Genomic DNA, 23,949 nt, shown 5'->3' on the forward strand with positions numbered 1-23,949 from the left:
AGAACAAATAAAATTTAAAAATCACTGGCTCCAAGCAATATTGAGATGCAAGAGGTAAAAATCCATTAGGTTTCAAGGCCTGGACATAATCATCTCTGGTTCAAAGTTCACCCTTTGGGGTATGAAGCTCTGCTCTCTGGGCCAACAAGCTTACTGCCTAGATCAGTGGTCAGCAAACACATTAGTCAACAGAGCCAAATATCAACAGTACAACAACTGAGATTTCTTTTGAGAACCAAAAACTGACTTCTGTGCATGGGCCACGAAGTTTCAATCGCACTATATGTGAGTGCCCACACGTGGTATTTTGTGAAAGAGCCACACTCAAGGGGTCAAAGAGCTGCATGTAGCTCTTGAACCATTTGCCGACCACTGGCCTAGGTCATTCTTCTTATGAAAGGCAGAACATATTTGTATCTGAATAACTTTTAAGCTTATTTCTTACATGTAAAATAACTTGAGTCGGATAACTTTCATTTCTTCCATCCTCTGTCCCTTTTATTCCAAGCTGTTGATATTTCTGACAGTATAACATCCTCAAGAACATTGTGAATCTCCCATATGCCTCAGGAATTTGCTTTCAGATTCATCTTTATCTGAGATACTTCCAGATTCATCTTTATCTTTTAATTCTCTTGAGATAGCAGAGGGGATGCAGGAGTCACGTGCATAGTCTCTTCAAAGGAAGGTCTGTGTGATTAAATGCTTGAACCTTTTGATCCTTCCACAGAATTGGCAAAAGATCGTTGAGCCACGCCCTTGGCATTCTCTCCAGAGCACGCTTCCTCACAGTAAATCTCCTAAATGTAGCATGTTTGCAATCTGAATAGGCTGGGAATTTTCCAAATCATCAAATCGTGGTTCATGTTCACTTAGACTTCTTTCCTCAATCTATCTCTTTCCTCTCATATTTTATTATAAGCAGCAAGAAGAAACCAGGCTTTGCTTAGAGGTCTTCTCGGCTAAATATCCAAGTTTGCTTCACTTACAAGTTCTGCTTTCCATATAACAATAGGACAGAACTCAACTAAATTTTCTTTCACTATATAACATGGATCCCAATTACTTCAGTTTTCAACAGCATCTAGCTAAATTCAAATTTCAGATCAACAATGAATAATATTTGGTAAAATATGTACCAAATATTACATGAGACACAAAGTCATTTTTATCTGAAATTTGGTTATTAACTGGGCATCCTGAAATTATATTTGCTAAATCTGATATCAACCAGATACCTTGGGGGATTCTGAGAAAACAGGATACAGAATGGGAAATGCCAAAAATGGAGAATAAAATAATAGAAAAAAGGCACAGGACTCGGTTATGTATGGGAGGGCAGGCCTTATTAAGGAGTTAGGCAGGAGGCCTTGAACAAACAGGGAGGCAACTCTAAGGGTTCAGAGAAGGTGATATATGGAGGGAGGGGACTAATCCTGAAAGACCTAAAGGCAATGAGGATGAATATATCTCACATCATTTTTTTTGCTAAGGGTCATACCTGTCAAGATAACCTCATTTTATCAACCTTTGTTTCTAGAGGAGGAAAGGTATTTTTCATCTTTCTTTAGGTCTCTTGTGGTTAGACACAGAGAGAAAGAGATAGAGAGATTATTTTTGTGTACATAGCAGAATCATGATTTTAGTTAAACTTATTAACAAAAAATATTTTCCTCAGAAGAAGCCAACACTCTTTATGCACTAAAGTTTATGGCCACAGTGAGTAGTATATTCCCAAGTTAATATGTTACCATGAATGTAAGTATGGATCAGATAGTCACAAAAAATTTTTGCTAATGTCATCTTATAGACTTTTCCAAAGTAAATGGGGTTTCAAGTTTATTTATGGCATCTACTACACTTAATTGTTTGCTCCACTGTTGGGAGCAAAACTCCCACAAAAAAGGGGGGAAAATGAAAAAGAACACAGGAAAATATTTCAATCTGTAAAATTAAACTTCCCTACCAAGAGGTTAGAACAAGACCACCTGGCTTCAAGTGGCTTCATAGCCATATCAGATCTGAATCACCTCTACCCAGTCTTCAAAGTGGAAACTAAGTTGAGAAACAGTCACCTCCTCACCTGGTTTACCCTGAACACAACTTTCAGGGGAAATTTCCTATTAACAATAATAGCAGCACTTATTTGGTTCTCTCTGTATGTTAGGCACTCTTCTAAACACTTCACAAGTATAACTTATTTAATTCTCAACACACCCTGCAAGGGAAATACAAATTTCATTCTTATTTTCCTATTGAGAATACTGAGGCACAGAGATTAAATAACGTGCCAGGTTTGCAAAGTTATCAATGGCAATCTGGTTCTAGAAACTATGTTCCTCAACACACCACATCCTACTCCTCCTTATATTTGAAATAAATTCCTACAATATTAGGCAAACCTATAGTCAAACATTAATGACTAAACTCATCCAGCAGAGGTAACTAGAAAGAACTCTAATATACTGTGTCTCCCTGAAATGTATACACAATTTAATAGCTGATAGCTCAACTGATGTTTCTCTCTTTTCAGATTAACCCATTGGAATTATTATTCAAAGTGTATATACATTTTGGGGGTCACCCTGTATATACAAAAATCTGGTTCAAGCACAGTCACTGATTTAATAAATTCCTCAGTTTATTAAAAACTTGAGTTCTGAAGTGAAACGTCTCTTCCCCTCAGCTATGTTTCAGTTCTGGTTCTTCCCCTGACCATGTGACTTTGGCCAACACTTAATCACTCTAAGCCTCAATTTTCCCATCAGTGAAATGGGAAAAATGATAGTAAGTATAGAATTTACAGTAAAATGACTGTTATTATTACATTGACACTATTATTTCTGAATGCCAATACAGTGCACTTATATGATAGAAGAAGACTCACACTATTGTACATTGAAATATGTTGAGAATGTCAAATGTCAACCTCCACTGCTTCAGATTCAGTTAAAGCCTTAGAGAATCCAAAGTAGATATAACAGTGCTCAGAAAGGACGTATAGAACCTTAGAGGGAAGATCATGGAATAGCTGCAATGATTAAACCTTCATAAAATAAAAGGGTAAACTAACAGTATTTAGTCAAAGGAATGAAGGACATCATCAATAATGGATATCATCATTAAATCTACAATAAGTGTTGGCAAGAATGTTGATAAAAGGAAACTCTCATGAACTCTTGGTTGGAATGAAGATTGGTGCATCTACTATGGAAAATGGTATGGAGGGTCTCAAAAATTTAAAAATAGAACTGCCTATGACCCAGTAATTCCAGTTCTAGACATATATACAAAAACACTATATCAAAAAAATATATGCACCCTTACATTTAGTATTTACAATAGCCATGATATGGAAGCAGCACATAGCTTTTTTAAAAAGCTGTGGTGATAGATGAATAGGTAAAAAATAAAAAATAAAAATAAGCTGTCGTGAATATGTTAAAAAGCTGTGGTGCCTAAATACAATGGTATATTACTTAGCCATTAAAAAGAATATAATCTTACCATTTGAGACAGCATAGATAGACTTAGGGGGTATCATGCTAAGTGAAATAAAACAGGAAGAGAAAGACAAATACCATATAATTTCACTTACATGTGGAATCTAAAGAACAAAATAAATGAACAAACAAAATGAAATAAACTCATAAACACAGAGAACAAACTTATGGTTGACAGAGGGGAGGGGGCTTGGGGATACTGGTTGAAAAGGTGAAGGGATTAAGAAGTATAACTTGGCTGAAACCTGTTTGGCTCACTGGTAGAGCGAAGGTCTGCAGACTGAAAGGTCCTGGGTTCGATTCCAGTCAAAGGCATGTACATTGGTTGCGGGCACATCCCCGGTAGGGGGTGTGCAAGAGGCAGCTGGTCGATGTTTCTCTCTCATGGACGTTTCTAGCTCTCTATCTCTCTCCCTTCCTCTCTGTAAAAAATCAATAAAATATGTTTTTTTTAAAAAAGAAGTATAACTTGGAAGTTACAAAATAGTCATGGGGATGTAAAGTATAGCATAGGGAATATAGTCAATAATATTGTAATAACTGTATATGGTGCCAGATGGGTACTAGAAATTTTAGGGGAACCACTTTATAAAATATATGATTATGGAACCACACCTAAAACTAACACAAAATAATATTGAATGTAAACTGTAATTGGGGGGGGGGGGAAGGCATGAAGAATAATCATTACCCAGCTGCATCTCATCTCCATTAAACCCAGAAATTTTAATTTGGATGCACATTCTTCAGGTCACTGATAAATTGTAGGGATGGATTGCCTTGGGAGACTAATTCCTTTTCTGGTGGAAATCTTTTAAAAGAGCAAGTTATCCTCTTTGGCTTATAGTTAAGAATGGATAAATGGGTACAATCTGGTTTAGAGATGAGGTGGGAAAATAAGCCTGAGGATTTTTTGAGAATTCTATTGAAAGAACATCTACATTACATTGTTAAGTAATTATCCTTAGGGGGGAAAAAAGGATTTCTTTTGTATAGTTTATTTTCATGACAATATATAATAATTATAAGCTTATATCATTTTCATTATTTTGTTAGTTGGTAAAAGCACCTTTTTAAAAAATAATCAGGATATCCATCCCACATGTCTTCTTCAGACTCATTCTCACTAATGTAACAACCTCATATCTACCTGTTTCATTTCCTTGCATTTGTTGGGAAAAATATACATCTTCAATATAAACATTTAAAAAAATAAAAACCTTACTTGAAAGAAGACTAAAGCACCCATAATTCCAAATGAAAACACCCTGGCTTTTCAATGAATGTATAAATAATTTTTCTTTAAAAGTGAGAATGTTAAATATCAGGAAAGTATAATAAACTAGGTAATTTTACCCAGAGCGGGTCCAAGTGCTAGTAGAATGAATTCTACCTTTTTTGGGAAGCACTTTTCATAGTGACTCAGAGAATTAAGTTGATTCTCTTTAGATCCAATAATTTTAATTCTGAAACTGTACTAAGAATTAGAAAAAGAATAAGCTTTACATGTAAAGATGTCCAAAGCAATATCAAGGCCATTCAATATACAATCAAAGTATACAATTATAATATTATACATTAATTAAATTATGGCTTCTGATAATACTTTAAAATTTGACCTTTTGCTTAAAATTATTCCTTGACCTTTTCAATATTGCTAAAGGCCAGAGCTTATTCCAGTAAGATAGTGATGAACCAGCAACCAGGATTTTGTATTAAATAAGTTAGCTTGTTTCTCTCTATCTTTTCCAGAAGAAAGTGACAAATTACAGGAAAATGAGATCAAGTGAGGAAATTTCTTTTCAAAGGAACCTGGAATCTCCGGCTTCATCTTCATCTTTGTCTTGGTACCAAAGAGCCTTTGTAGTCAGAATGATGACAGAATCGAATCTGTAAGATTCAACCTCATCAAAAAAGCATGCCATTCTATACAGCAGACCCTCCAAGCAGCAAAGCAGGAAAGTCAGTGTTACAAAAATTTCCAATAGCCACAAACATCTTTGAACAAGGTGCTTCTGATAAGATCAGAGTGCCAAATACTCTTTTTCTGAGCTACTCGGACTTCTTTCTCATTTGGAAAAGTGGAATGTGTGCATGGGAACATTAAATGCTTGTCAATATTTACGGAAGAGAAAGCACTAAAACGGGAAGTCTACGTTTTAGATTATTTAAATCTCTAAATTCACATCATCATCATACCCCTCCTATCAGTTTAGATGTACAAAGTACTTACTAAAGGGGTAGGAGGGGTTCAATCTTCTGGCTGGTGAAATGGCTAGCATTTTAAGAAAGGATTAAGAGACAATAATCTCTCCCATCCAAGTACTAACCAGGCCCGACCCTGCTTAGCTTCCGAGATCAGACGAGATCGGGCGCGTTCAGGGTGGTATGGCCGTAGATGTGAGAGACAATAATCTCTCAGTCTTTATTCTCTGAGTATCAGAATATTGGCTGCATGCCTGTTAATCCATTAAGTTAAAGTTAGTGATCCTGGAATGAGTACCCATATTCTAAGATTTATAATAACAAAAATCTCCTGAGGTGAGTGAAATATACTTCATCCATTTTTCTAAGCCATGAGTTTGCTTGTACTTGTACATACACATAATATAAGGGTGGTTGTAAGATTAGATTGGGCTCTTCTTTACCGAGGAACTGGTAAAACCCTAAGCAGCTCTGATTCAAAGAATTGTCTCTACCAAGATCCCATCTGAGTCCCCTTTTCTCTCTCATCCTGGTTTTCCTCTTCTGTGTCCCTTTCACTTCTGACTCCCCATTCTGATCTGAGTTGGAAAGAACTCTTCCTTAGGTCAAGACTTTTAAACAAATTTAAGTGAACTATGCTTCCTTAGGTCTGAAATTGCTCAGTTGACTTACTAGTATGTTCAGAGCTTCCAATGATACACATCTGTGGCTCTTGTCCCTCCTCATTCAAGGTTCCTTCTCGCCTGATTTATGCTCTACAAAAGCCTGTCACTGTCAGTTATCTAAGATTGTTACCATTACCACCACCACCACCACAACCACTGACGGCAAGAGTTTGCCATACAACCACTTCGAGAGCCATTCTTTCTTGACTTAGGGTTGTTCTTAATTTTAGTAAAGGGTTGTATTTATTCTGAGTAAAATTTTATGGAACTTGAGTGCCCAGGAAAAACAAGTAAGATTAATTCTAAACTAGCCCCATAATTACATTGTGTCTAATAAGAATTTTTCCTGTCATGGACAACATAAGGAAAAAAAAGAAAGAAAAATGAAACACTTCTGGAGGATAGTTTTACCTGTATTTCCTCTAGCAAAGGATGGATAACCCCTTGCAAATAATTTGGCATCTGCTGTGATGTAAAACAAACATAAACAAACAAAGAAAAACCATGATTAACTAATTTGAGGATCCCAGTTTAGAAAGTTGATTAATCAGTGGCATTGATATCTGGATTAATAGGTTACCATTGAGCCACCTAAAAAAATGCTGAGCATTTACAAACTTTTTCAGATAAAATAATAGTAATAATCATCTATACTTATAATAAGGTAATATGCAAATTGGTCAGGACACTGTCCCTGAACAGCAGGAGGGTGGGGCAGCTAGCTAAGTTTGACGGAGATCTACAGGAGGGCAGGGTGGTGGTGGGTGGGGTGGCCAGCTGAGGCAAGCAGCAGTGAGCTACTCACACACAGATTCGTGTGTAGGGCCACCAGCAGACTAATAAATGCCATTTATTTAATTCCTTTGCCACAGGTTACCTTCCCAACCACCATGCAAAGTAGGTATCATTTATCCACAAATATTTACTGGACTCCTACTGGTTTCCAGGTACTGAGCTAAGACTCAGGTTCAAAGGCGACTATGACACAGCTTTTGATGAAGAGAACAGGTTACACTACAAAAGTTGATAGTGTCAGTTGCGGACACAGCCAGAGGAAGGTGACAAACTATCAGGAGAGATCAGTTTTCCTTAAAGAGGCAGCATCTGCACTGCCAAAGGCAGCGTGAACAAGAGAATCCTGTGGTAGAAGTCCAAGCATCAGGTGCTGGGAAAGAGAGTGAAGGTATCAGCATGTGAACCAGAGTTCTTGGTGGCTAATTGGATGTAAGGAACAAAAAGGGTAGAGGAGTTTTTACCTATGAGGTGAATGGCAATGCCAATGTCCAAATATGAGCAAATTTGAGGGTGAGGAAGGTGATGAGTTCAGTCTCATTTTATATATGAGAAAACTGAGGCTCAAAATGGCTAAAGACCTAGACAAAGGACATACTAGTGGTTAATGGGCAAGGTGGAATTCCAGTATATTTTGACTGCCTGCAAATTATGCTGTTTTTACTTATCCAACCTGCTTTGTTAGTCCTTTTATGGGAAAACTCAGTGGAGAGCAGTTACATTTTGTTGGAGAGACAGTAAGATATATTTACCAAAGGAAAACTTAGTTTCCTATCTGTTCCTCTGCTCACCAAAAATGATACCAAAGCTGAAATGATTTTTCTCCTCTCCATCACTATTCACTGGTTTAGTCCTATGTTTTCTATCAGATTCCCTACAGAACACTAAGCCCTGAAAAGGAAAAGCATTAAAAGCACCTTATATAACTCAGTATGATTATCGTTATCTTCAAACTACATATTTCCTTCTCTACACTGCCCAATTGTAAAGGAATGATAAATTGTGTTGTATGTTGTTGCTTTTGTGGTATGCAGAAGCAGATACAGTTTGTAAAGTCAGCAGGGAAGAGGGCACATGTTTTGCTGACAATAGAACTCACTCATAAATCTTACATGATGAAGAGAAGCTGTATTTAAATTTTAACTCAATTGACTGTCCCAGAAATTTGGAAGTATTGACAAAATGAAAAAAGAGGTATCCCTTTTCTCCATTTAAAAATTGTTACAACCCTTTATGCTTTACTGGGAGATGGTAAGACACAAATTTTGAACCTATATTTTTATACTGAATTTCAAGTATAAGTACAAGATTAGAAGGTACAATTGCTCAGAATTATAAAATTGCCCTATTCACACAATATCTATTTGTGTAAATTATATATATTGAATCTCTTTGCAAAATTAGAGAATGTTCAAAAGAGATGTACAGAAATTCAGAATTTTACTCCTAAAAGTTTTATTTAAAGAATCCTTTGAAGTCACTATGACCATCTCTTTTTTTATTTTTACTGAATTTATTGAGGTTACATTGGTTTCAAGTACAACCCTATAATATATAACCTGCATATTGTACTATGTGTTCGCCACCCAAAGTCTAGTCCCCTTCCATCACCATTTATCCCTCTTTTATACCTAGCCCTCTACTCCCATCCTCCCCTGACAGCTGTCAGGTTGTTCTCAGTATTTATGACACTGTTTCTACTTTATTTATTTTGTTCATTAGATTCCACATATAAGTGAAATCATATGATATTTGTCTTTCTCTGACTGGTAACCTTTTAATAGTATATTACCTAATTATACAGAAATAAAGTATTCCAGCCACCTCTGTAAATTTCATCACCGTTCATTTATGTGAACACAGTGTAAAGACTAAAAATTTTACTCACTTCATTTATTAATACAAACAGCTCATTGAAACTGCACTCTAAAGAAAATGCCTCAAGGGAAATCCTATGTAATCCTATATAATATGCAAATTGTCCCCTCTGGAGTTCAATCACTTGCTATGATGTGTGCTGACAACCAGGGGGTGGCATGGAATGAAGGAAGGCCCCAATCAGCCTTGATCACTGGCCCATTCATGAATTTTGTGCACCAGGTCTCTAGTTACATAATATTTTATTTACCAAGAAATTATATCAAAAGAGGTCTTAATAGTTAACAAAAGAAAAATCTTCTAATAAAATCCAAAAATTTCAGGAGAACCTTTCCCAGATCATCCATCTATAGACAACTCCAAAAGCTAATAATCTGAGGATAGTTCACACGTTGAGAGACCAAAAAACATGAATATCAAACTTAAATGTGAAAATGTGATTGGTTCTATACTCATCCTGATCACATAAAATGTTTGCTTCTTGTTTTTATTCTTTCCACAAATATTTACTGATATTACACTAGTTCATTGAATATCCAGAATCATAGTTTCTAAGCCAGTTTGAGATATTTTGCCTAAACTCTATCTTCATTTCTGATATTTATATAAGACAATGAATATTAAGTATTTGGGTATTAAGATGCTTGTGCAAGTCATTTTGGGGATTGAATCGAGTATCCTCAAGGAGCTTATTTTCTAACTAGAGGCCTGATGCACAAAGATTTATGCAAAATAGGCCTACCTTCACCTGGCTGCCAGCATCAGCTTCCCTCTGGAACCTGGGACCCAGGCCTTCACTCTAGCCCTGCCGCCCTCCTGTAGCTCCCTCCACCTTCCTACCCCCCCAAAGCAGGTATTCCTGGCTGCTCCACACCAGCATACACAAGCTGCCCCACCCTGGCTGCTCCACACCAGCATACACGAGCTGCCCAGAGGCCTGGAGTGGCTGGGATGGGGCAGAACACCTGCATCATTGCCATGGCAATGACACAAGCTTTCCAGCCCGGCTGCGGCCATCTTTGTCATGTCAATTTGCATATTCCCTCGTTATTGGCTGTGGGGGCTGCCATCTTTTGTTGTGGAGTGATGGTCAATTTGTATATTCCCTCATTATTAGATAGGATGGAGAAAAGGTAATATAACAGAAATATATAGTGCTATAGTTCAGACTGCTTCTAGTTTCCCCTTAAATATGTTTAAGAAAAATAATGTTAACTGGATTTGAAGTAAAAAAAAAAAAAAATGGAGGGTTAAAAATAGCTTCGATAGTAGATTTTCTCTTTTGCTTAGATTCACACAGTGCCCTGGCCCAGTGTTAGGGATTGGCACTCTAGGGTTTAGCCATTTAAAGATGAGAAAGAAGAAACAGAGAGTAGTTAGTCAGTGTTAGGTCACTGAACACTGTAGGGTGGGGAGCAACAGGCAGGCCCTGAGCTTCCCAGAGGCAGTGAGGTCTCCAAGGATAGAGATGACATGAATGAGAACTGAGAATGGCAGACCAGTGTAAACCCTGGGTTTGTTCCTGAGGATCTATGTAATTGTGTTTCTCAGAAATAGATGCTCAAATAAATAATGGCAAATCTTTCATAGGAAAACTATCAATCAGGCAGTTTGCCTAAAAATTAAACTGTCAAGCCCACAGAATTAGTATTTCTAGAACTCTGGTCCCTGAAACTGTGAAACAGAAACTGAGAGCATGTTTGCAGTGACAGCTTGCTTTACTCTCTGTGCACAAACATAACCCACCAAAGATCACAATCATTCAAAATTACCCAGGTGCTATGAGAGAAATGCTGTTCAATATACAGAATTCCTACTAGAACACTCTCTCACATACAAAAAAAAAAAAAAAAATAGGGTGTGCGAGTTGTTTTTGTGATATTCAGTTAGCTGGGACCCAAAGTCTAAGCTTCCTTCTAGGGAGACCCAACCTTGAGTCAACCAAATATTATTTAAAATTATATAGAAGGTACTGTGGACAGAAGAGCTAATAATAGCATGTTACATTTCCACCTCAGTTCTAAAATGCTGCTGGGGATGAAGCCATTAGCTGCACAACCCACCACTCATCATTTTTTTAAAAGTAGTTGGGTAGGAGGAGTCCTAACTACCTATAAATTCTGCATCAGAAAATTGAAGAAAATAAAGATTTGAGGACCCTAAAGGTTTCTTAAGGTGGTAGGGAAGATAGGGGGTAGAGAATGATAACTGAATATTACAGTTTCTTTTAGGGTGATAAAACTTTACTGTGGTGATAGTTACTGACATCTTTAAATATGCTAAAAACCATTGCATTATACACTGAGTAAACTGTAAATGTATGTGCTCTAGCTCCATAAAGGTGTTTCAAAAATGAATAGAGAAATACTTTGGATGGTGGACCACTTTTGATAGTAAAGTTTTGCATCATAAATGTTTACTTATAAAGTATGTATCATAAATATTATAACAATTAAGTTTGATAGGCATCAATAGTCATAATATTTTACTTCTTCATGTAGAAGGTGGGTACACACTCTTATATTGTTTCCATCTTTTTAATATGATTCAACCGTAAGTCTATAAATGTGATTCTAAATATGATTGAGTATGTTTATGATACTCTATATCTTCCACTGAATGGTGCTATAAACCTCTACAAAAATGTATAAAATAGCTATTTAAGGATACTAAAAAGTGAATAGTCCAGTCAAAATCCCAGAAGATTATTTGTGTAGATATAAAAAAACTAATTCTAAAGTTTATATGGAGAGGTAAAAGACCCAGATGGCCAATACAATATTAAAGAAGATTGGTGGTACTTGAATTCAAGACTTGTTACAAATATACAGTGATTGAGACTGTATGTGTTGGCAAAGTAAAAGACAGATCGATGCAACAAAATAGCTCAAAAAATAGATGCCCATACATGTAGTCAACTAATATTTTATACTTTGGTATAATTCTAACAAAATGTAGACAGGATCTGTGTGTAAAAAAAAACAAAACAAAAAAAACAAAAAAAACACCTATGAAAGAATTCAAAGACCTATCTAAATTGAGAAGCATACCTTGTCATGGATTGAAGGACTCAGCATGAGAAAACTCTCCATTTCTCTCCTCAAATTGATCTGTAGTTTTACTACAACTCCAATAAAATCCCCAACAGAATTTTTGGTAGAGGTAGCCAAGTTGATTCTAAAATTTATATTGAAAGAAAGGGGAACCAGAATAGCTACAACAATTTTGAAAAAAATAAGAAGACTAAAGTTAGAAGAATCACATTACCCATTATTAAGATTATGAAATAAAGCTACAATAATCAAGACAGAGTGATACCAGGGAAAGTATAGACACATAGGTCAATGGAATCGAATAGAGTCCAGAAGTAAACTCTCAGAAATATGGCCAATTAATTTTTAATAGGTGAGAAAAAATCAATAAAGGATAATCTTTTCAACAAATTGCTTCCAACACACTTAGTTTATACTTCATGTGCAAAATATAAAATAAGCTTTGAACTACTTATTACTCCTTATATAAAATTAAATCAAATGAGTCATAGATATAAATTCTAAAGATATACAACTGCAAAACATTCCAAAGAAAATACGGAGAAAATCTTTCTGATCTGAGTTAAGAAAAGAGATTATAGGCATGACACCAAAAGCACAATCCTGAAGAGAAAAATGTTAGTGAATTATTTTTATCAATATAAAAACTTTTTTGTTCTTAAAATGATAGTTAGGAAAATAAAAATACAATATACAAGCTAGTGGAAAGTGTTTGCAAATCACATATTCAACAAAAAAAATCTGCAACTTAACATATAAAAACTCTCAAAGCTCAATGTTAAGAAAACAAACAACCCAATTTAAAAATGGTCAAATGACTTCACAAAAGATAATACACAGAAGGTAAATAAGCCTATAAAAAGATGTTCAACATCATTAGGCATTCTGGGAAATCAAATTAAAACCATGATGAGATACCACTACATACTGATGAGAAAGGCAGATACCACCATATACTGATTAGAATGGCTAAGAAAAATACTGACAATACCAGGTAATAGGAATACAGAGCAACTGGAACCCTCAGACATTGCCTGATGAAATGCAAAATGATGCTCTGGAAAACAGGTTAGTAGTTTCTCATAAAGTGAAATATTTATCTACATATGACCTAGCAGTTCACCCCTACATGATTACTCAAGAGAAATCAAAACCTATTTTCACACTAAAACCTACACGAGTGTTTATAACAATTCTGTTTGCAATCACCAAAAAAATGAAAACAAATAAATGCCTTTCAATGGTTGAATGAATAAACACACTGCTTTACCCATCCAATGCAATACTACTCAGCAAGAAAAAGAAACAAACTATTGATATATGCAACAATATGGATGAATCTTAAACACATTATTCTGAGTGAAAGATGCCAGTTTCAAAAAGTTGCATATTCTATGAGTTTGTGTATAAAACATTCTGGAAAAAGAATAACTTTAGAGAGAACAAATCAGTGGTTGCCAGGGGCTAAGGATAGGGACAGGTTTGACTACAAAGGGACAGAATGAGAGAGCTTTGGAAATGATGGAATTTTATCACGATTGTAGTGAAAATTACATAAATCAATACATGTATTAAAATTCATAAAACTGCATACTCCACCAAATCTATTTTTAACTAAAAGCTACAATTTTTAAAAAGATACAGATGGATCTCCCAGGGGCTGAAAGTCTAACGGAGTAAGGAAGATAAATAATCTCTCTCTCTCTCTCTCTCTCTCTCTCTCTCTCTCTCTCTCTCTCTCTCTTTCTCTCTCTCTAACGAAGTAAGGAAGATAAATAATATCTCTCTCTCTTTCCCTCTCTCTCTTTCTCTCTCTCTAACGGAGTAAGGAAGATAAATAATATCTCTCTCTCTCTCTCCTTCAACCCTTTGGACATATCTTTCTCAGTAAATATTAAAGGGAACGATCACACAGTCAGTGAGACTCATTGGTTGAACATCAACCCATGAATCAAGAGGTCACTGGTTGGATTCCCAGTCAGGGTACATGCTCAAGTTGTAGGCTCGACCCCCAGTAAGGGCAGTCAATTGATAATGTTTCTCATCAGTGTTTCTCTCTTTCTCTCTCCATTTCACTTCCTCTCACTCTAAAAATAAATAAACACACATGCACACACACAAACACACACACACACACACACACACACACACGAGTAGGTGATAAATGCTGCATGTGGAATCAAGGCACAGAATCTCCCACGTTTACTCTATGGTGAATTACTAGTAGTGGAGAGAAAAATGTTAAGAAAAATAGAATCCATATCTCCTTTGGTGCAAAGATCACTGTGACTATGATGAATTGATGAACAAGAGAATGCCATGTCTACTGAGGAATGAGATAGGAGTAGATTGAGAGATTGTGCATTGTGAATCCAAAAACTGTATGTACTGAATGAATTCATGGCAGAATGAAGATAGGGATACTGAGGCATCTGACTTTGAGTCCACTTTTATGGACACATTGGCTAGGCTCTCCCATCAATTCCAACTGGAAAAGAAGAGTGACCCACTAGCCCTTTAGTATAATCTCACTGCTGCACGTAGTCACTTCTTTTAAAAGCAAGAATGGCTCCAAGATGTTAAGAATATACTTGAACTATAATGCTCTCAGTTCTATTACTAAAGATATCCCTTCCCTTTGTGATAGGAATCTGCTAGAGTAATTTAGCTTTCTGAGCTCTTTCAGTTTTGTTGTCAAAAACACAGTAGAAAAAGAAAAAAGAAAAAACACAAAATTTTACTCTGCAAGAAACCAAACTCTGTGACCTTATTTTGCAGTTGTGTGTTGGTGAGACCGGGAACATACAAGTTACAAAAAAGAAAAAGAGAAAGACAAATACCCTGGCTTGAAGGGTTTAGTAAAGGACAAACAAATATTCTAGACAGACTGTAATTAAGTGCGTAGAGAGAAGTATGAATTATCACAGGGAAGGTACATCTGGAGGAGGCGGTGGGGTAAGGTGGGATCAGGAAAAAGCTTTATTAAGGATAATCTCTCTTAGTCCTTTATTCTAATGATTGCCACTTGCAGGATATCCTCTAATCTTTATGCACATAGCAGGTGAGAACTTCCAGCGACCATTCAAAAGACACTTTCATCTTCTAGAAGATAAGCTGAAGAGTTAGTAACACAGCCTTTGGTTTGTTCAATTGCCCCTTTTCCAGAGGTAGCAGATAGCTCCTTTCCCTTCCAAACAGCAAGACCTTCTGGAAGGTAGATGGAAATTTAGGATTGGACTGCTGGAAAAGTCATCTCAGGCTAATCACTTCCAACCATGACCTCAAACACAGTGTGAATCTGAGAAAACAAGACCACCCACTGTGTGAATCTGAGAAAATGAGGCCACCCACTGTGTGACTTGTTGCTAACCCTCTATTGTCTCCCACCTATCCTCACATTCAGTCACATTATCTCCCTTACACAAATGCACAGAGCAACTATTTTTGTCACAGCTTAAGAAAGGTCATTCCAATTTTTAAAGTTTTCATTATGTAATAATAGCAGCTAAAAAGAAAACTACATGGTATGTTATATGCTACCCACTGATCCCAAAGAGAAGAATTCTGTAATTGTCTCTTAATATCAGCCCCTGGTAAAAGAAATTTTAGATGATGCCCTCCCCACCCCAAAAGCTGAATTACTCTGCGATCTGACATCATTGTTTTTTTAACCATTCCAAATATATATTCCCATATAGCAATTAGATCACATTTTGTTAATAGCTGACTACTCCCATCCCAAAGTTATTCACTTAATTTTTCTTCAGCATGTGCACGTTTTATAGAATAGTTAAGATCGCAGTTAACCACATTGTGTTATATTCCCATTAGGTATAGGGCACTGTGCTGTAATCCCCATGGCAGCCCTACAAGGTAACTATCATTTTTCCCATTTTACAAATGAGGGAACAGAGGCTCAGAGAAAGAAAGTCACTTGCCCAAGCTGGTATACAGTAGAACTCAGAAAAGAACTCAGGTTTATGTGACTCAAAGGCACTTGTTAAACTTAAAATATAAATGTGACTTTTCTTATTGTCTATAAATTTCTCCAGAGATCCACTATTGAATGTAATAGTCAATTAGTATATTTTAAAGAAAAGTTGCTAAATACATTTCTAAGAACTAATAAAATTCTAAAGAAACCATCACTTCATCACCCATCCCAACTATAGGCTCAATGCAAGAAAAGACAATTAGTGTGCAGATACCACCAGAGGCAGGAGAGGAGATAGGGAAGGGAAATGGACATAGGTAGGCTCAGTTGGAACAGGACTCCCCATGTCATTAATCTGTGTGAGGGCTCAAGTATGCATCTTACAAAGAAGCAGAATTTGGATAACTTGCCACAGAGGACTTCACTCAGCCAGGAGTAGTCAAGAGAGGATCTTCATGATGAACTAGACAAGAAAAATGCTTTTCCTCCTTTATCTAACCTCCTACCCCCTGGAAGTACTTAAAATGGAAGTAGAGGAAAATTGAGTAGAGGGGAAAAAGTAAAGGAAGGTCATACCTACCTTCCAGAGGTCTTGGGTGGATATGGCCCAAGATTAGAAAGGGGGAGGGGAAAGCTAGGCATTAGAGGTAAGACTCGGGGTTTTATTTAACTTGGGAGGTACTTCACTACTTGAAAATGAGTATAAGTTGACAAAATGAGACTGTTCTTATAACTAAAAGGGACAAAATTATAGGATGTACCCAAGTCATCATCAGAAAGAAGAGGCAATAAAACATATTAAGTGATAGTGGTGAGAGTGGGGGAGAAAAGATGTCCAATTTGTCATCCCCAAGTACACTTAAAGTATGAAACCATGTTTAACAAAATAATATCAATTGAGTTAAAGGAAAGCATCTAAAGGAAAAAAAAAGATAAAGGTACAAAATAACATAATAGGATTTTTTAAGGATGCATGAGAAACTGCAGGGCTTGCCTGTGGAAAATGGCTTGTGATCAGTGAGGAAGGAGAAGCACTTTTCATTGCATACCTTCCCACACTGTTTGAATTTTTACCGTGTGCATATGTTAGAATTAAAATATCAAAAGCAACAGTCCCACTTATCTCTACATCTAAGGCAATGTTTTGGAAAACAAAACATCAATCGCAGCCAAGCCTCCAATTGATGTACTTCTAAAGAATCAGGACAAAGAAAACTGGTATTAAAAACTATAACAGATTCTTCCTTTTATTACACTAATCAGTAGGTAGGCAGAAACTATCAAGGTCTCTTTATGAAAATTCCTCTCTGCCTTGGCTTGTGTCTAACTGGTGCAATGTAGGTGGGTTCCGGAAACAGTACTGTGGGCTTTTAGCCTAGTGCCACGGCCATGTGAGGAGGAGGGCTCAGGAAACAAACGGATTGGTGTGTGGGCAGGAAGCTCCGTTTGCTGACAAGGGATTCCCAGCATAATTCCAACACTGTCACTGAAACTTACAACACAAATCCTCCAGCACCAATTATCCCTCATTGCCTCCACCTTCTTATCACTTGTGTTTGACAGCTGTTCCATGACAATAAAAGAATGATTTTCCATCTCCAGGTATTATGTTGGTTAGCCAGAGTAACCTCTGGAAAGATTTAATTACCTAGGAGAGGACAGCCCCTCCGATGATCTATCTTGTCCAAATTGGCATTTGCTCCGATGACTCTCATCCTGAGACTTAGCTTCCCCATTGCCTGTGTGCAGACTCTGTCAAACACCAGAGGCTGAGCCTCTTTTCGAGTAACGTTAATTCCGTAGCTGCCTATTTTCAGTTATATCTTCATACACAGAAATGTGCTTGAGGTTGTCTATCAGGATAAGCATTGAAATTAGGTCACAGAAAAAAAGATGGGTTACAAAACAGTCTGTGTGGGATGAGCCCTTCAAAATCAGTATATGCAGAGAGAGCAAAGTCTTAGAAAACTACAGCAAGACATCAGCAATTGTTGCTGGGTAGCGGGATTACTGATTATCCTTATCTGCTTTATGTTGGTGCATTTTCTGTTTTATTTCTGCATGGATATATTGCCTCTTTGATTACATAAAATAACAAAGATATTTTAAATTTCTAAATGTTATCTTGGAGTTAGGGAATTTATTTTTAAATGACTAACTTAAGAAATATATCTAAAACAAACTTATTTTGGAATTTTCAGATGTGATATCCTAGTGTGTGTTTTTTTTTATTTCAATTCTGATTCATTTGATTGCTGGAATTTTTTATTTGAAACAAGTCCGCTTTCTGGTTTTCTGATTAAATTTCTAGGCAGAAGGGAATGAGAGATTCCGTGTCATTAATAATTGAATAGCATGTCCACTAGGCTCTGGAGCTCAGTAACTCTTGTAGACAAACTGTGTAAGTAAGTGAGTTATGTGTTCATGAAAGTGTGCAGGCATAAGTGTGTGGGGGGGGGGGGGGGGTTGGTATGTGTGTGCGTGTGTAGTTAAAACCTTCTCTGAAAGGTCCAGTGGGCATGGGTTACAATTGAAGCAATGAGCCTCTGCAGGAGCCTTCAGCTGGAGGCGGCTGCAAAGCCAAGACAGGAGGCACCCACTCCAAGCTGCCTGGCTGCACACCAGGCCTCCTCCATCGGTAGAACATCACACCAGCGCATTGCTTTCAAAGCAAGAATCTCTGTGTTCAGCATGTTGGTGGCCCATGGAGCTGCCCAGAAGCAGAGGAATGGGGGGAAAGAGTCATGGCTGTGGGATCTTCTGATGCTGGCATTTGGAGCAGTGTGTCTGGGGTGTTTTTCTACAGCAAACGTGCTACGAATTACTGTTTCTCCATAACCCAGTGGGTTTATGTTAGGGTTTGTGGAGATCCAAGCAAGCGCATTCCTTTTCCTCGCCTGAGTTTAAAATCTAGAGGGACCAAGAAGCTAAAAAGATGAAAATCAAACTGTCAGCTTTATTTTTAATAAAACTATTAGAGAAAATGGCTTAGGTGTGGCAATATTAAGCTTCCTGCCACTGAACCCCAAAATCAGACAGCTCTGCACAGCCAGACATAGGCAGTGTGAAATTGCACCTCTATGTGTGTGTGTTGGAGGCCCCCAGTAAGTCTAGAGTAGGGGTGTCGAACTCAATCAGAGAAGGGGCCAAAATCTAAAATCCAGCCTAAATCGCGGGCCGAATGGTTTACTGAACAGTCATAAACTGTCATTGTGATGGAAACGCAGCGGAGTGCAGTGATGACAGCGTGGTGCGGGCCACATTGCAAGGCCTGGCGGGACGGATTTGGCCCCTGGGCCTTGTGTTTGACACATGTGGTCTAGAGCATGGAGGAGCATGTCAGATTGCTTGTTCTCCACAGGCAGGCAGAACCCTGCTAGAGAACAAGAGAGGCAGAGATGGCCCCGTGAACACTTGTAGCTCCTTTTCTCAACCTACTGATCCAGTAATAGAAGTATGTGCAGAGGACAGCGAGAGAGGCCAGGAGTGGATGGAAAAGAAACCCCTGTAGATAGAAGGTAAGTACAGGGGAATGAGCTACTCACTCCTAAGGTTTGGTCTCACTTGCATGGTCCTCACCACCACAACTACCTCAGGAAAGTTGGAAAAGGGGGTGGGGGGCACACCTAATAAGAAAACTGGACCTGTTTCTAATGAGAAAACTGGACCTGTTTCCTTATCTTCACAACAGCATCTTGGAAAAATCAGTGATAACATATGAGGCTGATCTGTTGTGATCATCATCTTGCCCACATTCAGATGGCTTGGGAACCACTAAACTCAATTACTTCTGTTTTCTTCTAGGTCCAAAACTTTATGATTTACACTTCTCCCCTGAGGTATTACCATCTCTACATATGTTAAGTAATCCTGATGTGGTTTTTTTAAAAATGTGAATAGGATGAGAAATGAGCTAAAACATTTTAGTGCAATGTAATATCATTATTAACCCAAGGGGAAAAAATCTGAAAAGCTAAATGCTAAATGATTTGTAAAAGTTGATTAATTAAACATTCAAATAAGAGCAGCATTAAGCTGTGATTTATAATTCTCTTCTCTATGAAAGCACTGTGGACTGGAAGATAGCTTAGCAATTTTATCCATATTATGCAATTTGTTCATATCTATTACTCTAATGGATTATTCACTTCGAAACGTTAAGTCTTTGGGGACAGAATATAAATAAACCCCAGAGAAGCGGCCAAATTTGGATCCCAATTCTGGATGTGTGCCAAGCAGAGGTGGTGGTGAAGTGTGGATATTTCTTACAGCAAGGCTTAAAGATGCCAAAAATAAAATACATTCTCATTTCTATGGTCTGAGTGAATGGTTCCCCCCAAATTCACATGTTGGAATCTTATGCCCAATGTGATGGAGTTAGAAGGTGGGACCTTTGGGAGGTGATTAGGTCATGAGAGTGAAGCCCTTCTAATTGGGATTAGCTCCTTATGAAAGTGGCTCCAAAGTGATCTCTAGTTCCTTCCACCTTCTGTGACCAGGAAAAGACTCTCACCCAACCATGCTGGCACCCTGATCTCAAATATCCAGACTCCAGAACTGGGAGAAACAAAATTATGTTGTTTATGAGATGCTCAATCTGCAGTATCTTGATATTGCAGCCCAAACACACTAAAACAGCCATTAAAACAAAATACATTACATCCTCAACCCAAGAATAAAGTCACTTTTTTTTCTTCATTTGCTTTGTTTCCCATGTTGAAATAGGCCCAGGAGATAACCACAGATAAACCAAAGCACTAAGTTACAAGCTGGCCAAACAGTCAGTAGGGAAGAAGAAAATGGCAGGCTTAGCCCTTTTTAGCCCTTCATGCATTCATATTTTCAACAAGAATTTTTTGAGTGCCTACTATGTGCCAGGCACTTACTGTGTTAAGAACTAGTGTTTATGATAATAAGTTCTTCTTCTGGATTTTCTCTCAAATGAGGTATTTTCAACACTGATTGAAACACAGTGAACTATGTTAAGCATGAACATGATAAATAAGGCATGACAAAGTATTCCAAACAGAATCACTTGGTCTACTGCTGATTCATGACAAATTTTCCAGGCCCACGGCCAAATGAAAAAAACCTGATGTGTGCATGTACATGCAGGAGTGTGTGTGTGTGTGTGTGTGTGTGTGTGTGTGTGATCATTGTTTATTCATTGTTTATTCTAACCTTAGTCCTTCTGACTTTTGTGATATAAAAAAGGGTTTTTATAAAGTATGGTATTAGTAAATGGGAGATTTTCCTTTCAATTTCCTTAATTTGCAAACTAATTATTAAAAGCTAATAGTCCTATGTCTGTCTTCAACTTATTTTGGAGATTTTACTTGCTCTGATTACTAATGGTTTGGGAGTTTTCTGATAGAAAGACTGAGGAAAATGTACAGGCTGAGGTGGCAGGGGTAATGCACCTTGGAAGAAAAGGGGAGCTGTTAAATCTCTGATTAATAGAGGTTGGCATAGTAGGAAGAGCAGGTTGACACACAATAAGTGCAGAATCATTGACTCACCTCTCCCTACTTGGTTGGCTGAATCTCAAGTCTGTGTTAAAGTCCAATTGTATCACTGGCTCTTTGGGATGTAGGGATATATTTTCCTTCAGAAGGTCAGAATGCCCTGACGAGCAGTGGTCAGTTCTTATTGTCCAGTGTTCACCTATTTTGGGGATAAGACTAAGGAAAAAAGAAGCTGGCAAAGTTTCCAACAGAAAATACACACACCGTCCTCTGAATAGAATAAGCCCTTCTTCTGCTTTTCCTTGATTAAGACAAAATAAAGTAAGTCATAAGAAACCAGATACAGACTATACAAAGAAGTCTAGAGCACCTTTGGGAGGTAGCCAAGGGCTCATATGACTTTGGGGAGATCTCATACAATGCACCCTGCAAAGGTAAACTCTTTTCTGGACTATGTGCAGTCTGTCTTGGCCCTGAAAATATTCTCTTTAGAAGCTGAAAGAAGAGAAGGAGAGAGGAGAAGACTAGCATGAATTTGAAACAACTGAGTCAACAAAAAATAATAGAGCATTGGCAGACTCACAGAGCTCTTAAACCATAGGTCTTATATGCTTACTACTCCTCTCTCCAACCACTCACTTTTAACCCCAGGTTCAAGTTCATAATTATTTCCATATTTTCAGGTGTAGGTCTGTTGTTTTTTCTTTAGTCCCCTTCCTTTCTTCCCCTCTTCCAAATACATTAGTTGTCATGGGAACCATGTTGCTAATTCTAGGGGTAGAGTCCAAAGAGATCAACAGACAGAGGAAGAGAGATTTAATCTCAGGGTTTGAAATACCCCAAGTTGGAATATGGCAACAGTTGAATAAACCTCACATAAATTTAAAAAAAATAAATTCAACCTCACAAATAGTTTCTTGGTGCAACTACTCTGACCAGTTCATCCTTGAACCAGTTAATAATATCTAACAGTAAAATCATTGAGCACAGGCAGAGGTTTCTGTGCAATTCTTCACTGGAGCTTTTCACATAAACTAATCCATCAAAGAAAGTGGTTCCCATAAAAGCATCTGACTGACAAATTTATGTTTCTTTGTATCTCAAGTGCCAGCCAGAGTTAAGTTCTTTGAAACCAACGCCCTTTTTTTTCTATGGGTACCTAGGTTTCACGCTGCCTTCTGCTAAATGTTACATAACTTTCTTAATCATCAAGAGGAGGCTTCTCCAAAGAACCTATCAAAACAGCTAGGCCTAGGGTACTTAGGACATTTTCTTCCCAGTGGTAGACCATTGCCATGCCTCCCTCTCCAACCTCCCCCCTAGCCATGAGCTCAGTGCTTTCACCATGAAGACCAGCACCCACCACTAGCTCAAAGTGGGCAATTTATTCCTGGCCCACTCATCCAGGTCACTGACTATGTATATTAGAAACACTTAATACAACAGAATTAATGTTGAGTTCCTATATAACCCAGTGTGTTCTAAGAGTAATAATAATACTTGTGTTCAACCTTGTTCATTTAGTTCTTCTTTTACCTTTTGAGTTTTTACATGGGGGAAATATTTAACCTACTAGTAAATTCATGTTCTGCTCTTCAAGCAGTACCTCCACCCACATCATCTGGAGCTGGGCTTTGAAATAGCTGAGTTTGAACCTCAGGACTACAGGATCAGGTTAACATGTCCCAGTTACATCTCACCAGTAAGTTGGTGAGGATGCACTAACCTTATCAATATGTACCCGCTGGGAAACAGTGAGATCCCCAGAGGGAGTTAAAGAGCATTCAATATACTAAGCTATGGCAAGAGTTAAGCGAACAAGCAGAGGACAATACCTAGAACTAGCAATAGTGAGGAGTCCTTTGGACCTGAAGGGGCCATTGGAACACAACTAGAAGCTGTAGGAGAGCCACTTGAGAGGAGCTATGGTGCATAGTAGAGGAATGCAGCTCTTGCCAGACTGCAGCCCAGCCTAAAGGGAGAGGAGAAGGAATAGAGAAGGTGAGGGAGGAATCATGTGACCTCTCTCACACCCTGCTGCCTCATGATATGCCTCCCTTTGGCTGCACCTAACCAGAGGAGAAGAGACATGGGAGCCAGGAGATCTGTGGAGATCAGTTTCTTGGTGTAAAAATTAAGATGGAGAAGGATAAAGGGAAATTGGGAAAGGGTAAACAGAATATTCAGCACACAAGGATTTCTGCTTGTAGACTTGTAAATGAGCCAGTGCCCACCAAGGGAAGGGAGGTTCCTCACATGTGCTGACATAGCTGTGGGGGTTTGATGTATCCACCTTGTTATTGAAAGAGGAAAGATACACAACCACGGGGAAACACTCATGAACACACATTGGACATACCACTAAGGCAAGGGATGCACATGTGCACCTGGGAAACTAAGTGTCACATCACATCTTGAAATAGTGACTTCTCTGAAGCCTTTGCTTTGCACAGA

The sequence above is a fragment of the Pipistrellus kuhlii genome, unplaced genomic scaffold (assembly GCF_014108245.1).
Source record: "Pipistrellus kuhlii isolate mPipKuh1 unplaced genomic scaffold, mPipKuh1.p scaffold_m20_p_1, whole genome shotgun sequence".
Taxonomy (NCBI): Eukaryota; Metazoa; Chordata; class Mammalia; order Chiroptera; family Vespertilionidae; genus Pipistrellus; species Pipistrellus kuhlii.